The sequence below is a fragment of the Vidua chalybeata genome, chromosome 3 (genome assembly GCF_026979565.1).
Source record: "Vidua chalybeata isolate OUT-0048 chromosome 3, bVidCha1 merged haplotype, whole genome shotgun sequence".
Lineage (NCBI taxonomy): Eukaryota > Metazoa > Chordata > Aves > Passeriformes > Viduidae > Vidua > Vidua chalybeata.
In genome coordinates this window covers 31,003,734-31,011,575 of record NC_071532.1, presented here as the reverse complement: position 1 = coordinate 31,011,575, position 7,842 = coordinate 31,003,734, and positions in this window count along the sequence as shown.

The following is a 7,842-nucleotide window of genomic DNA, read 5'->3' as shown; positions in this document are numbered from 1 at the left end:
CACCACCAGGGAGTTTAACCAGCAGTGGGCCGTGTTGCATCCTAACGTGAGGGATCTGGGAGCCGTAGAGCTGCTCAAAAAATGTTTCTTTGGCTCCACGCAGTGGCTCGAATCTGTACAGCTGCCACAGGTCTGGTTTTACAAGAGTCAGGGTTAAAGGAAACCAGAGTCAGTTCAAAGCAATGGTTTTCACTCACAGTTTTGGTTTGTGAACTCTTCTGCTCTAGCTATTTTCCAGCAGATGCAAACGTTTGAGCTGGGTTGAAAATTTGTCATATAATTACTTTGCTTTTCTTAGCTCTTATGTGCCCCATAGATGATACTCACAGACCACATTGGAATCTGCTGGCAGGTGAGAGCCTCTGCTGGACAACAATCAAGACCAAGTGTGTGCAAGAACTCTTATGTGGCTGCTCTGCTCAGTCAGAGCTGACAGAGTTTTCTTAGAGTCTCTGTGGTGCAACGAGGGTTGAGACTGAGCCAAACAGAAAATGAGATGAACAGAAGGGAACAAAGCCAGAAAGAAACTGAACCAGCAAGGATTCAACTAAGCAGGGGGAGAGGTACCTCGGCAATGCAGGGAAGGTGTATATTTGCCAGCCAGGCTTGTTAGACTGGTCCCAAACCTATAAGGGACCATGCTGTCCCATGTGATTTATTGATAGGACAAGGGTGTATTGGTGTAATACAGAATTTCTCTTGTTATTTGGGAAGTTGGCTGTCCCAGCAGCCATCTGAACAGCCCTTGCCCACAAACTCCTCTGCAGCCAGGTAAGTCAGCTGCTTCCACTTCCAGCCCAGCAGCGGATGTGGATAGGAGTCCACAATTTGAGGGAAGGAAGTTCTTTTGAGCACTATGCCAGCCAATTCCTTAATTTTCTACATACTCACACAATATGCCCATTTTATTTAAAGAAAGAGATGATTTCCATTTGACTGTGAGACCAGTGTAATGCTTTTAAGTGAAAGCAGCAGTTCCACCAATAGTTACCCACTTCTGTCTCCCTAAAACCAGGCAATTTCAGAAGGAAAAAGAAATCTGATTTCTTCTTAATCTCCCTGCACACTTGCAGCTCTTCAAAGAAGTCACCAATTCAGATTTTGCAAGTGAGTGGTTTCAGCTGTTGCTGCAGCAGATCATTCCAGTTCCTGATAAGGAGCATCCAGCTGCCATTCACAGCATGGAGTTTCAGGTAGAATGGGCTTCTCCTTCCCTGTGTCTACACTCAGCAATTGTGAGTAACCCAGAGCTTCGCTGCTTTGCATCATCCCTTCTCTCTCTTGCTTCTCTCTCCTTTCTCTGTACATGGATACTGGGGAACAAATGGCTAACAGCTCAGGAAGGGAGGAATGGGCCCATGCAACTTCTGGGTTTCTGTTCTCCTTCCCAGGAACTGCCCCCTCCTGATTAGGATGAGAGTGGTTTCCCAGGGGAAGAGGCTTGCAGTAGCAGTAGTGATGTTTCATGAGGAAGGGAATTGCTTTCCTGAGGCTGGGATCTGGAGAGCCACTGAGCTTTCCCCAACATCACAAGCTGGCTCCAGCCCTGGACAGTTCAGTGAGAGGTGTCAGAAAGACCTGGATCATCCTGCAAAATCCAGCTATCCTTCCCAGGGCTGAACCATCATTCTGGATCAGCCCAACTCATGTTGTGGAGCTTCACACGTAGGGTACAGGCATTACCTCTGCAGGATATCATCTTCCTCCTCCTCAGGCACCAACAATTTCATGGCTTCTATAAAACAACTAGACAGTATCAGAGCTAATTTTAGATGTATTTCCTAATAGGGAAACTGCCAGGCTTCTTGTAGCAACCCTTCCCTCCCCAAACACCCAGATATTGCAACCTCTAAAACAATAATCTTAGAGACAAACATTTAGGAACTTTCATAGCTCCCAATGGTCTTCCTATTGATAATCACTCCATTTTCACAGTAATAGGTGGGTAAGAACCCATACATCTAGAATATGAGAAGACAAGTTTTCAGAGTGAAACTGATCTGGTTTTGTGCTGCAGGGTCTACAGTAAAGTGAAGCAGATTTAATCCTCATCGGCCAAGTGATGCAGTACAGGAGAGTCGTCTTATTTCTCTCTAATGCACTATGTCAGAAACTTATCTGAAACTGCTGGGAAATTGGCAGTTATTTTCTTCTAAAGATTTCCCCATATAGAGAGCAGTCCTGACTGCATAGAATTTTCAGTCTCTTCTTTGAAATTCAGGTGATGCATTTTTCTGGTTTAATTGGTTCTTTATTCCTCATCCTCTTGCTATCATCAAGAAAGAGGGAAAGGAAAGCAAGAAGAGCCAGGCAAAAATATGCAAATCCCAGAGGCAACAAAAGTCAGAATAATTGTTATAACTATTAACCCTAGGGGTTAATGCCACTTCAGCAGCAGTGTTTGAGTCATGGGGAACCTTAAAACTTTTTCCTCCTATAAGATAGCTGTCAGCTGTTGCTGTAGTCAGCTACAGTCATCATCATCTCCTTTATATCCTCTAGATGGTGCTTGTGTATCACATTCTACCCAAAATAAATCCTACTGCTGCTAATCACGCTTGGAAAATGGATTTGAAGTGCTGTGACAAATCACTAGAATCAAATAGCTGTGGTGGGCACACTGGGTGGCCACCTAGTCCAAGACTCCCCCAGAGAAAAGGGTTGTCCTCAGCCTCTTTCCAAACATAAAAACTGAAATTCATTATTAAAATCTGATTGTATTATAGAATTATAGAATGGTTTGTGTTGGAAGAGACCCTAAATATCTTCTTGTTCCAACCCCCCTACCATGGCCACGGGCACCTTTCACTAGAACAAGGTGCCCAAAGGCCCATCCAACCTGGCCTTGAACACTTCAGGGATGAGACATCCACAGCTTCTCTGGGAAGCCTGTTCCAGAGTATCACCATCCTTACAGTGAAGAATTTCTACTTAAAGTTTCATCTGAACCTCCCATCTGTCAGTCTGAAGATACATTCCCATTTGCCTTATCACTACAAGCCCTGTAAAAATTCCCTCTCCAGCTTTCTGGTAGCTGCCTTTAGGAACAGGAAGGTGCTCTAAGGTCTTCCTGGAGCCTTTCCTTCTCTAGACTGAAAAACTCCTCTTCTCTCAGATTGTCTCCAGAGAGGAGGTGCTCCTACCTTTCATCTGTCTTTCCCTGTTACACTCTGGTGAGGCACAAGGGTTCACCCTGCTGAGCCTGCTCACTTCTACCTTTCAGGAAAGGAAACGAAATCTTACAACTTCAATGGGGATCAATGTGGCAAGCTTTGTTCCATAGCCCTGCACTTCATGGCATCCCACGTTTTTGGATGGATTTCATTTTGGCAAAGATTTTTTTTTTTTTGGTATCCATGACATTTCACTCATATCTTCTCCTCAGTGTTCTGTCTTCCTCCTTGATTTTTCCCCCTGATTTTGCTACATCTGTGAGCTTTGTTTTGGCATGTTTTGGTCCTTTTCACCACACCTTATTTCTTCCCAGACCATTTTCTTGTAGTCACTATATTTCCCAATTTTTTTTTCTTTTTTTTTTAATTGCATGTAATTTGATCATATTTCCTTTCCAGCATGTTTGTAAGTCCTTCTTTTCTGTTTCCAAGATATTTCCAAGTATTTCTGAGAATACTTTCCCTTTCTTATAGCAGGCAAGGCTCTTTCACAGACAACAGGAACAATGCCAATGATAGACTGTGATTTGTTTAGACCAGTAACAAAGATTATCTCAGATTTTTTTTGTAGGAAATTATAGTTTACATAATAAGATTTTATTGTAATTTATATGGTTAATTGCAGCTTTTTACTGGCAGGGCTGTTTCATGCCAGAGAAATGGTATCTTTTGTGACAGCATTTCTCAATCAGACTTCTTGAAAGCTTGCACACAAAACACTTGCCATCATCTGCAACCAGAAAGATTGGCAGGAGGGTATTCTGTGTGTGAGGTACTTAACTGAGGACTTGGCATCTCACCCTGAACTAAAATAGCTTCAAGGGCATGCTGCAAATATTTTCCTATTGCCCAGACCTCTCAGTGGGCAGGGACTTGGCAGGAAGCTGAGGCCTGTATGAAGAGTAAGTTCTGTGGTCTGCTTAGTTAAGACCTAACCACCATATGTACATATTTTACTGGCAGCTGCTGATGGCCCTGCTGGGCATCTGCTAGGTTTGACAGATTACTTTTGCAAACAAACCAAGAATACCTGTAACTTCTAGACTGGTGCCTCTTTCTGGGTAGAAAAAAAGATTTCTCACAAGAGATGAGCTCTACTTTCTGTTGAAGGGGCTAATACTATCAAATAATGAGCATACTCCCTGCACTTGAAAAATGGTCCATATACCCTAGACCCAAAACCAGCACTTGCCAGTGACCCTACTGTATTCCTATGTAACTGCAACAAAGGGACTGTGATATTGGAGATTGCTTTATGACTGCGATAGCAAGGCTGATGATGCATTGGAAATAGATTACACTGGTAAAATAAGTTCTCTTTGTCATGCCTGACAGATACCTTACAGAAAAAAGAAAGGTTTTCATATGTTGACCTTAGAAGATTGTAAAAATTATTAATGTTTAAAGTATGTATTAAAGTAAGTGGGTGCTGCTTTAACTCTGGCCTCATAGACTTGGCCAGAGAGGAGTAGCAAATGGTTTCAACCATAGCTGAGCTGCAGAAAGTTAGGCATGTATTTCACTGGCTTATACAAATGGGACTGGGAGTCCCTAATGCCTTCTTTGAATGCACCCCAAAACTGCCACAGCAGTCACATAATCCAAACTGTAACAGCAGCTGAGTATTTTTTAAACAAAAATATTTTGAGAGATAATTCTACAAAGAATATAGCAATGATATCTAGTACACAGGATATTATGAATAGGCCCGAATACCTTTTTTTGTCAGATTCGATATGGTGGTGTACAATAATTTGTATTCCCAGCCCTGTACTCCTCATTAGTAATACGCTTACTGGCTTTTCAAAGCATTAAATAAATGCTTTTAGCACAACAGCTCACTTCATTACTTGGTGTTCATATGTGATGGCATGTGCCTGGAGCACAGCAGGATTATCTCCATGCTACTTCATAAGTACAAGCTGCCAAAGCTGATTTTGGACCCAAATCCCATGACCTTGGTGAAGTAATTTGCAGTTAGCTCCACTTAGGAGACAGAGGTGCTCCAGGGCTTCATTTTAGGCTAATTCACATACAATGGGATTTTCAGCCTTGAGATGGGCACTGCTGCTTATCTGCACAAAAGTGCATTTTGGAGCTGTTCTCAAAAGTTAAAAATGATACTGCTGTGAACCTTTATGCAGACATAATATTCTAGAATATTAAACTCAGACTGAAGATTTAACAAATCACTGAATGGATGCATATGTGTTCTATTGCTCAGTGCTGACAAACAGCAGGACAGTCACCAGCATCATCAAGGGCAAATGGCCTGAAGTTGCACCAAGGGAGGTTCAGGCTGGATATGAGGAAAACTGTCTTCACTGCAAGCATTTTTAAACATTGGAACAGCCTGCCCAGGGAAGTTGTGGAGTCATGCTCCCTGGAAGTGTAAAAAACAAGCAGACCTAGTGCTTTGTTATATGGTTTAGTGGGAATGGTGGTATTTGGTCAAAATTTGGACTTGAAGACCTTGAGGATTTTTCCACCCCTAATTGTTCTGTGATAATTTTGCATTCTTGCAAGAAGATACCAAATCCAAGGAAGAAATTTCTCATGCTGATCAAGAATTAAATGGAAACAGACTACAACAGTTTGACAGCACCAACAGTAAAAACTATTGCCAGACACTAGAGCTTCCATATTGTGTTATGTTTGGAGAAACTCTATCAGAGAAACAGCTACTTCACAGCTTTGTTCTCACATTCTGTTAGCACCTTGCAGTCTCCTTAAATTCCTGCTAGAGAATAAAAGTATTTAATTCATAGCTACCCAACAAAAAACAGATGAGGGGTATTCTCTCACTGTTTGCAGCATAATGCCACTCTAACATTTTACTGTCAGAATCTAAAACTACCTACTCATTCCCACACAAGAAATCAAAAACAAACCAACTCATCCCACATACTAAAAAAGTGTACAGAAGAAAAATTTAACTACATATTCCCAAAGACATGCAGGCAATAACCAGATGTCATGGAAAATTGGATGACCAAGCATCCTTGAGGACTCAGACCACTAAACCCTGCTCTTGAGGGTTTAGCCCCACTTCAAAGGGTTCTATGGGTTGTTTTCTAAAAGATGCATTGATTTATGTCATTGGAGAGCCATTCTTCTCCAGAACTGCCCCTTTACTCCACAGAAATGTTTCTAGATCCTGAAATTAGGACTCTCTAATACATAGAAATGTTATGGAGCCTTCTGCAGAATCCAAAGAAGAGGATAAACCTTTATTTGTTTAGCCCTCAAATCCTTTTTAATCCTTTTCCTTAACCTAAAGCAAGTTTCTAGAACAACTTGGAGAAGGGTTGAATGATACACTGTTATCATGCAATGAAGTACCATGTAACGTATATCAGTGCAGCATGTTCAGCCTGTTTCGACGTACCAAAAATGTTCAGTCAAGAGTTAATAGGCTACCTCATTCCTCCAGTGAAGACAATTTACCACTAGCTAGAAATTGCATGTCAGAAGCAGTTTCCCACTTTTTGAAGGGAATACAGAACCAACCAGGTAATACGAAAAATCAGCTTCTATTGTATCAGTATATACCCACTAATGGCAAACTGCATTTTTATTAAATTTTTTCTGGAAAGAAACCTGCAGTAACAGTAAATCAGATGGTGATGGTATATAAAAAAATACTACTTGCTCTGATATGCCACATTTTGTACCTTACATGTACTTTGCAGTACCTTATTATACAGCTTGATGCAAGCACCCATTCTCAAGGAAATAAATTTAATGGGAATTAAGTCCCTAACGACCCTTAGATATTTTCACCTCTAAACCAAATGAGAAGCAATACTTGGGAGAAAGAGATACTATACTGCATCAAGAAGTGTGTCAAAATCTGACAGTTAATTTGAATCAAAATCTTATCCTCTATAGATTTTGTTTTTTTTTTTTTTCCATCAGATTATTGATTTATTCAGTATTCCTAGTTTTACCAGTTTTATGAACACAGCATTTTCAAATGCAAATGTACTTTCAGATATAGTTGTTCTTCAAAGCACTGTAATCCTGTTGACCCATCTTCTTGACAAACACGCTACAACAAGCTGGATATGCCTTAATCTTTGGCAGAACTGGGATAATATAGCCCATACGTGTTCAAGTAAGAACAAATTGAACTGATAGTTTTATGTATGAAATGTTCAATAAATATCAAAATTCCTATCTAACTTGAATTGATGCTGAAAGTTGACCAATTATACAGAGGAAATGTTTACACAAACAAAACAGCAGCATAGCCCAAAGTACTAAGTACTGGTACGAAACTTAGACACACACATAAAATGTTCTGGAAAACTGTTTGAATGGACCTTGAGGGGAAAAAAAATCCCATATGAAAACTCTGCTGTATTGGTTTCTCAAACTAATTCTTTCACTAAAACACTTCTTGTGTCAAACTCCTGTCTTGCTGTGCCCTGGTCATATGGGTGCCAAAAGCTTGCACATGGAAAGGGCACTCAGAGACAAGGCATCTCGCAGCAAACTACAAATGCCACAGCTCTTTTCAGTGAGTTCCTACCTCAACCTGACACCAACTTCCTCATCAGCCTTGGACAAATCAGCTGAGAGGTTCTCATTTATCCACCTGGTGTGGGATTGTAAGGGAAAACGAATGCTTACCGAGTGCTCAGTGACAGAAGTGTGCACTTGTGTT